Raw genomic sequence first — 9,250 nt, 5'->3', positions numbered from 1 at the left:
TCTGATCCATTCTTGTTAGTAATGGTTCTTCGTTCCTAAGGTTTGCCGTTTCATCATTCGTCAAAGTCCTAGTTTCCGATATCTTTGTCAGGCACGATCTATAATATCCCCGATTTCATTGAGTTCAAAAAAAAAAAATCCAAAATTCATCAAATCCAAAAAAAAATAAAAAATCCAAAATTCATCAAATCCAATTCTACGTCAAATTCAAATTCCCAAAATTCATCAAATCTAATTCTACGTCAAATTCAAATTCCCCAAATTCATCAAATCCAATTCTACGTCAAATTCAAATTCATGAAAAATCTCCAAATTCTTCATTGTCAAATTCATTAATTCATCTCAACCGAAGTTGAAGCCGTAAAAATACGGTATTTCATTCTGAGTCCATTCAAAAATGTTCTCTTATTCTCTTTGAGCATCATACAAATATGATACCTCATTTCCTTGGAACTCCGTAAAAATACGGTATTCCATTCTGTTCTGAGTCCATTCAAAAATGTTCTCTTATTCTCTTTGAGCATCATACAAATATGATACCTCATTTCCTTGGAAGCCGTACAAATACGGTATTTCATTTCGAGTCCATACAACTATGGTCTCTTATTCTCTTTGAGCATCATACAAATATGATATCTCATTTCCTTGGAAGCCGTACAAATACGGTATTTCATTCTGAGTTCATTCAAAAATGTTCTCTTATTCTCTTTGAGCATCATACAAATGTGATGTCTCATTTCCTTGGAACTCCGTAAAAATATGGTGTTCCATTCTCTTCGAGTCCATACAACTACGGTCTCTTATTCTCTTTGAGCATCATACAAATATGATGTCTCATTTCCTTGGAAGCCGTACAAATACGGTATTTCATTCTGAGTTCATTCAAAAATGTTCTCTTATTCTCTTTGAGCATCATATAAATATGATACCTCATTTCCTTGGAACTCCGTAAAAATACGGTATTCCATTCTCTTCTGAGTCCATTCAAAATGTTCTCTTATTCCCTTTGAGCATCATACAAATATGATACCTCATTTCCTTGGAACTCCGTAAAAATACGGTATTCCATTCTCTTCTGAGTCCATTCAAAAATGTTCTCTTATTCTCTTTGAGCATCATACAAATATGATACCTCATTTCCTTGGAACTCCGTAAAAATACGGTATTCCATTCTCTTCTGAGTCCATTCAAAAATGTTTTCTTATTCTCTTTGAGCATCATACAAATATGATACCTCATTTCTTTGGAACTCCGTAAAAATATGGTATTCCATTCTCTTCTGAGTCCATTCAAAAATGTTTTCTTATTCTCTTTGAGCATCATACAAATATGATACCTCATTTCTTTGGAACTCCGTAAAAATATGGTATTCCATTCTCTTCTAAGTCCATTCAAAATGTTCACTTATTCCCTTTGAGCATCATACAAATATGATAACTCATTTCTTTGGAACTCCGTAAAAATACGCTATTCCATTCTCTTCGAGTCCATACAATCTAATTCTACGTCAAATTCAAATTCCTCAAATTCATCAAATCCAATTCTACGTCAAAATTCAAATTCATGAAAAATTTCCAAATTCTTCATTGTCAAATTCATTAATTCATCTCAACCGAAGTTGAAGCCGTAAAAATACGGTATTTCATTCTGAGTCCATTCCAAAATGTTCTCTTATTCTCTTTGAGCATCATACAAATATGATAGCTCATTTCCTTGGAACTCCGTAAAAATACGGTATTCCATTCTCTTCTGAGTCCATTCAAAAATGTTCTCTTATCATACAAATATGATACCTCATTTCCTTGGAACTCCGTAAAAATACGGTATTCCATTCTCTTCTAGTCCATACAACTATGGTCTCTTATCCTCCTTAAGGCCGTTTGTGAACGGTACCTCATTGTCCGAGTCCATTTGTGAATAGTCTCGTGTTCTCCTTGAGCCCGTTTGTGAACGGCGCCTCATTTCTCGAGTTCATTTGTGAATGGTCTCGTTTTCTCCTTGAACCCATTTGTGAACGGTGTCTCATTTTCTGAAGTTCATTTGTAAATTGTCTCGTCTTCTCCTTGAACCCGTTGGTGAACGGTGTCTCGTTTTCTGAGTCCATTTGGGAATGATCTCATGTCCTCCTTGAGCCCGTTTGTGAACGGTGCCTCATTTCTCGAGTCCATTTGTGAATGGTCTCTTATCCTCCTTGAGACCGTTTATGAACGGTACCTCATTGTCCGAATCCATTTGTGAATGGCCTCCTATCCTCTTTGAGCCCGTTTCTGAACGGTATCTCATGTTGTGAGTCCATTTGTGAATGGTCTCATCCTCTCTCGTTGCCCGTTTGTGAGCAGCACCGCAGCAGGACTTTTTATTGCATTCTAAATTCTAGGATTTTATCTAGGGTCTTGCATTATGTTAAGGTGCGTTGTGTCTAGAAAGTCCTTTGTTGATTAAAGCTACGCAAAATGGTTCTGTCATTTTGACTTTGGTATTTGATGACTACGTCATCTCTACCAAAGAGGGGCATCTGTAGACACCCCCATTTTGCTCTGCCTTAATCGATAAAGAAATTAGGGTTTTTTCTGTCAGTCCGTCAGTATTCTCCATTTCGGTGTCCGTCCCCCATGTTTTCTCGATCTTTTCGGATATTTCTGTCATATTTTGCGTCGTCATGATAATTGTGGAGAGTGATTATTCACGAGAATCCGAGCCAGAAAGAATTTGGCCCACATTGTGGGGCCCACATTGTGGGGCCTCAGTGGGGCCTCTTGTGGGGCCTCTTGTGAAGAGCAATGATGGTAGCTCTCCACTAAGAGCAATGATGGTAGCTCTCCACTAAGACAACATGATGGGCCCTCCACTAAGAGCAATGATGGTAGCTCTCCACTAAGAAACATGATGGGCCCTCCACTAAGAACAATAATGATGGATTCTCCACTAAGAAACATGATGGACCCTCCACTAAGAGCAATAATAATGGGCTCTCCACTAAGAAACATGATGGGCCCTCCACTAAGAACAATAATGATGGATTCTCCACTAAGAGGGACAACATGATGAGCTCTCCACCAACATATCTCTCTCTCTCTCTTTCTCTCCCTATATATATCTTCCTTCCCATCCACACCAAGGAGGAGAAAAAAAGAAGAGAAAAAAATAGATTCATCTTTCATTATCTCTTCCAATCACTCCCCCAATCCCTCTCTCTAAGATATTCTTCTTCCATTATCTCTTCAAATCACTCCCCAATCCTTCCCTCTAAGAGAAAGCGAAAGACGGCGGAGCGGATCGGCGGCGGCGATTTTTCTTGACTCTTGGATTGGGCGGAGATCTTCATCACAGGTAGGTACATTGTTTTTGAATTTTTTCCAATTTTTTCGAATTTTTCCGCAAATTGTGTTTTAAAAATAGAAAACTCTTCAAAAAAACATCTTTTGACAAAGGAAAATAAATTATATACTAAACAGACTCCAAAATTAATGAAATTTCGTGGAAACATACTATGATACTCACACATTCTACCATGAATTTTTGAGAATTGTTGGATTCGGTTTGGTATATTATTTTATATTTTCTTTGAAAATTACCAGATTTTGTGAGAATTTTTACTGACACCAGATCATCATTCAAATTCTTGACATTTTTACAGTAGTCTTATATTCCATATTCCTTGTTACTGTAAAAGTTTCAAGTGTTTTGGATCTGGTTTCATATGGGCTGTAGTGTTAATTCATAATCTGGTCTGAAAATTGTAAAATCCGGAATTGGTTGTAAATAGTCATTACAATTTATGAAATTCTCACAGCATGCTATTTTTATTCATATCTTATTTCTGTAGAAATTTCATAGAATTTAAATTTCTATTTCTTGTAGTTTCTGTGTTAATGTTGCAATCTGGTCATTTAATTGTTTAATCAAGATTAAATGTGAATTTAATGTAAAAATCTGCAAAACTCATCCAGTAAGCTAGATACATTCCCATCTTGCTGCTGTAGAAATTTCAACTCATTTCGAATTCGTTTGCAATAATTTCACTTGTAAAATCACTCATATGCTTAAAATTGATAAAATCCATTAAAAATTCGAAATCAATTAAAAATTATTGTGAAAATTTCCAAAGAATCTTAAATTCTGTCACATGTTCATTCCTTAATCCATTGAAACAGAAATTTTAGGATCTTTAGATTTTCCTGGAAAAATGGCCAGTGCGTCCATAATCGTATCCTAATTGCAACCGATCTTTGACAATTTGAATATTTAAGCTATAGCATGTTGTTGGCTCCGAGGTTACTGTCCACGGAAATCCTGAGATTTGCCAGGCAATAAGATGCTATAACCTAAGTATTAAATTGCCCAAGGAAAGAGCGCACGATTCCCTTCCTTGGATGTCATTCTGAGCCGAAATTGGCGAACCCTAGAACCGTTGGTATTCCTTAAATGTCCAGAAACTGAAAATCCTCAAAATCTGAAATTCGTTAACTTCAAGAATTTGAATCGATTTGTCTCAAGTCTTCCGGAACCATTGGATTATGGTTTCCAATCTAAGAACCATTAGAGCCCAATTTAGGAACACTGGTGTCGTGCCGTGTCCTAGGTTTTAGGGAGTCCTAAAGTTAGGAGTCCAGCCTTATCACGGACGCTTGCTATGAATAGCAATCGTAACATAGGTCTAGTTACACTAGTCACCCAATCTTTCCTTAAGAGACCCAATCTTTCCTTAAGACGATCCTAGTAAACTAGGATGTAGGCAAACCTGCATTAGTCTAAGGAACAATTTGCATTTAGCTAAGAATCATACAGCATCTTAGATGAAATCCTAAGATAATAAAATCCCCAACTTGAATTAAATAACTACTTTTAAAACTGTTGAAACAGTCAAATCCGTTTAAGTCGGTGTCCTAGTTGAGTTAGGCATAAGTAGCTTAGCTTAGGTCCACCGAACTACGTCGACTCTGATCCCAGTGAGGCTTGGGTACGTAGGCAGCTTGGATGTCTGATGGCATACCAACCGCGAGTCGGCACCACAACAAATTGTGGTGTTTTGTATATTAATTTTATTGTACATTCTTAATTAAATCACTTAGGATCTTCCATGAGATTAGAATCTTAGGAGAACTTGCACTTAGATTGAATCCAGACAAATCAAGAAATCAAAATACACATTTAGGATTCACATTGAAATTAGATCATATGATGCATGTCCCGTAGATAGCATATTAACAAAGAGTTGAATGAGCCATTTAAAATAAATTCAAAAGAGTTAGCTTTTGGAATCGAAGACCGATTATCGGGCAGGAATGGTGCATGTGGTGGATAACTCCCCATACCTTCCATTCTTGTAACCAGGTAGCGAGTCTAGATTTCTGGTTAATCACGGGTCCTAGATCCCACATCTAGGTGGCGACTCTGTCAGTCTCTTTTATGTGGAATTCGGATTGCCTTAGTGATCCCAAGTTCACATAAAAGACGAATTAAAATCAATACTAAAATGCACACGCCAATCGCGTGGGTACGAGAGACCAAAGGAGAGCGCGCGGCGGCTCGCGCCCCACGCCCCTCTCGCGGGATCATGTCCCACAGTCTGGCGACTCTGCTGGGGACCACCTAACTTCATTAAAATTTCAAAAGATAATTCATTTGAATTTAATTTAACTGGCTCATAAAAACTCTATACTTGTTAGATTAGTTTGTCTCGTTTTATTTTCTCATCACATTTTACTCGAACTTAATTTAACAAAACCTGAAGGCATCATAGATTGCGCGAACTTATTGCACACACTTACATCACTTGCATCTAAACCCTTGCATTTCACATGCACACACGTCCTATTTTAGGAACCCGGAGTGTTATCTAGCATGGTTGACTGGGATTTCATCACCTGGTGCCTCTGTGCTAGAGAAGCATTCCACCCTTAGCCTAGTACCTTTATGGTGCGTAAACGGATCTCTTGTTCACGTACTGATACGCCGGACACTGGTACAGTATATCGAACATGGATTCGCGCTAAGGGGACTCTTGGCCTTACCCCTAGATTAACCCACACATGCATGCAGTATACGAACACATGTGCACCACATGTGTGAGCCTAGTTTAGGATATCTTACCCATTTGTGTCTAGATTAGGCCGTAGTCCATCTTCCAATGGCTACGATCGGTCCTAGGTACACAAACAAAGTCATGAGTCGAGATCCTCTCTCCACTCCGCTAGATTAGGATTAGGGTTGATGCCTTCAGGTAACACTGTTAAAATGTGCGAAGACTAAAAACTTTTCCTTTGGGGTTAGGATATAAATCCCATCATTTCCAAAGATCTCATAGGATTAGTTATTCTTGATCTTCCCGTTGAAAGTAATCCTATGCAATCTCATCTAATCTCTCAATCATGTGTCTATCATTCGTCTCTTGTGGGATTCGATTGTGTCTTCATTGGCGGAAATTGTGTCTCAATCATTTGATCGTGCAAACTTGATGATCTGATCGTAATTGTACCCTTAGTTTTTTTTTACTCTTAAGGGCAACCTTTTTCAAGAATATTTCTGCTAAATCCTTCAGAGTTTACTCTCATAATCCTTGAACTAAGGGCATTCCCCTATGCGAATCTGTCAGCATTGTCATGTCTTGGTCCTTTAGGATTCATTCTATTGTCCCAACTACTTGTGAACCAGCTTTCGGCAAGCCTCCGAAACCAGACAGTTGCAGCAGTTAAAGTTTTGTCATTTCCTATTTTATGATTGAGTCAGTCATCATGGTCAGAACAATTGTTGAGTCCGGTCTTACAGTTCAAGGTCAATGGCTAGTCCAGGCAAGTTATCTTTTGCTTTTCTTTTGATTGAGAGTTGTGAATCCTGAGCATGTTCAGGATAGGTTGTCAGATGTAAGAACTTTCTCTTTAAATAAAATTTGAGTCCCAATAATTCACTTGTGTCCGTTTCTTAAGTGTGCTTCTGATCTTAAAATAAGACTCCCTCCTCAAATGAGGACAAAATTGATGAAACTTCACTTGGGTCACAACAATTACTTGAACAAGAGGAGGAGCGCCAATCTCAGCCTTTCAAAGATGAAATTAAAGTGGTAAACACTGGCACTGAAACCTTGATCCAGTAAATGCCGATTGAAAATACATTACCCTCTGAAGAGTGTGAAGAATTGGTAAACCCATTTTGAGGATAAAAAGATGGTCCAGTAAGCGTTACCATTAATGCCAAGAGAAAGACCCAGATAGAAGGTTCAAGAAAGAATGAAGTGAATATCATATGCTATGCAAAGGGCATGGAGTGGAAACAACTTTCATATTTCCAATCAATGACCTTGGTTCTCAAATTCATAACATGAAGCTAACAAATTCAAGATAAGAAGTTCAAGAGCAAGTATTGAAAAGTGGTCATCAGATATCAAGAGTTACAAATCCATAAATGGACGATGTCAAAGAACAAGTTTCGCTCTATGAAAGTCGAAAGCACGTATTAGAATCTTGAAAGAAGAAGATCCATTATCTCTTACCTGGAAATGCCGTCAAACTCCGAAAAAAAAAATGAAAAAAAAATAATAATAATAATCAGTACCAGAGGGACTCTAGTAACCTAGATCGATTCCCAATCTGAACATCGGAAGGCCTCCTTTGGCTGAATAAATCCCAAAATCAGAACCCAACGTCAAAAGAATACTGGTTTGCAAACCCTTCGAGCCTAAATGAAATTTTCTTAAAAACCCATCAAACTAGGGGCATTCGCCCCGAACTACGCGAGACCTGATCCCTACACTGGGGTACGTAGGCAGCTCGGTTAAACCGAGTTCGGTCGATTCAAAAAAAAAGAAAAAAGGAAAAGAAATGTAATCGTTCCAAAAAAAAAAAAAAAGGGACCAGTTCCAAAAGAAGAGAGGTCAATCATTCCAGAAAGAAAGAAAAAAAGGAAAAAATCAATTAACCTTCAAACAATTTATCTTCAAACTAGGGGCATTCGCCCTGAACTACACACGACCTGATTCCTATCTTGGGATATGTATGCAACCTATTCATAGGTTCGGTCGAAATCTTTGTCGAGCCTTAAGCCATTCTTTGAAAAACCCTATCCTACCTATAAAGTCCTTCCAGTGTTCAGAATTATTGATCTAGGTACCGAAAACACAAAAAGTGAAAAAAAAAGGAACGGAGTTTGAAGATCTGCTAGACTGAAAACCTGAAAGGGCGGTCTAGGCAAAATTTAAGATCGTTCCCCTGCTAAGTTGAAAACCCGAAAGAGCGGCTTAGGCAAAAGCTAAGGGGATAGCCTGCTGAATCGAAAACCTAGAAGGGCGGTTCAGGCAAAAGTTAAGACCACCACGGTCCGCCAAGTTAAAAACCCTGAAGAGGTGACTTGGTCATGGTAAGAGAATCATTGTAAGAAGGCTACAGCCGGTATCAGGACTGAAGATCAACTGAAGTTCAAGCAAATTCAAGTGACATCCTCAAAACTGGGGGCATTGAAGCTAAGCAATCTTAGGGGTCGTAATTAAATCCTTGAAGCATTACTGTTTTAAGGAAAAAGTCCAGTGTTTACCAATTGAAAAAACATTCCTCGAAAGGATGGACTTACCAAATAAAATGTTAACTAAGTCAGAAGCATTACCGTGTCTGTCTGTGTAGTTAGTCAATCTTTGTCATTCTATGTTCACTCCTTCAGAGCTGCTCAATCCTTTGACTAGTGTCTTTTATCTAAGTTTTCTCTTTAAAAGGAGTCAATCGTCATCCATATGTCCAAATGATGCAACTGTCTCGGTGAAGGAGGCCCGACCTCGTCAGCTCCCTGCGATTGTACCTGAAAGAGTTCGAGAATCTAGTCAAACAGCTACATTTCAAAGAAGATCAACTCAGAAGAATTCAGAAGTAGAAACATCAGAAAGCCCAGCTTCCATAAAAATGTCATACCCCAGGAAGGCATCTTAAGCTTGGAAGAGCTTCAGATGCAATGATGGTCGACCCAATTTCTCAGAAAGATGAACCGTTAAAATTCAGAATTTCCTTCCAGTTAGTTTGGTTATATCCAAGAGAGCCGTTGTTCTAGATTACCAATTTCAAGTGTCTTGTTCAAGGTTTCAGTTATCCAAATCCCCAAAGACAAGACCAGCAGTCTCTTTGAGAAAAATCTTGTTGAAGTTTCATAAAAGTGTTTCTGATCCATTCTTGTTAGTAATGGTTCTTCGTTCCTAAGGTTTGCCGTTTCATCATTCGTCAAAGTCCTAGTTTCCGATATCTTTGTCAGGCACGATCTATAATATCCCCGA

This window comes from Tasmannia lanceolata, unplaced genomic scaffold, assembly GCF_043159265.1.
Source record: "Tasmannia lanceolata isolate RefF3 unplaced genomic scaffold, GAP_Taslan_0.1 ptg000012l, whole genome shotgun sequence".
NCBI classification, from domain to species: domain Eukaryota; kingdom Viridiplantae; phylum Streptophyta; class Magnoliopsida; order Canellales; family Winteraceae; genus Tasmannia; species Tasmannia lanceolata.
The sequence above is the reverse complement of the archived record's forward strand: the minus strand, read 5'-3'. Positions refer to the sequence as shown.